Source organism: Plasmopara halstedii (assembly GCF_900000015.1).
Source record: "Plasmopara halstedii genome assembly, contig: Scaffold_2061, whole genome shotgun sequence".
NCBI classification, from domain to species: Eukaryota; Oomycota; class Peronosporomycetes; order Peronosporales; family Peronosporaceae; genus Plasmopara; species Plasmopara halstedii.
In genome coordinates, this window is record NW_020188969.1 from 1,957,183 (window position 1) to 1,957,645 (window position 463).

The window sequence follows — 463 nt, forward strand, 5'->3', positions numbered from 1 at the left end:
CGGGCGTATTTGGGACCAGCGAGGCTGGATATCTTTTGTGTCCTCGACACAGAGCACCTTGAGCAGAGAATTCGTGAAGAAGGTCCTGGCGATGTTGTGGTGTCTTAGACACGAGAGCTTCTTTCGAGGCGACGGTTGTAGATGCTCACAATCTTGATGGGGGGGAGTGTAGGTTTTACGTGCCCTGGTATGAAGGGTGTGGGTCACACGAGATGGTGTAATCACACAATGGTGTGACTTAACCCTAACAATAAGTCAGTACGTGGCTGGAGTGCATAAATTCAACCGGGTTTACTATACAGATAGGAAAACCTACAGATGTAGATATAGGCAGCTTTGCCGCGAATGAAACTGAGAAATACTGCTTACGTTTTAAACGGAAGAGCAAATCAGCTTTGGGTGAAGTTTTTTTTTTTCTTGGAGTAAGTGGATTGCGATCTGCTACACTCGCACAGGTTATAGT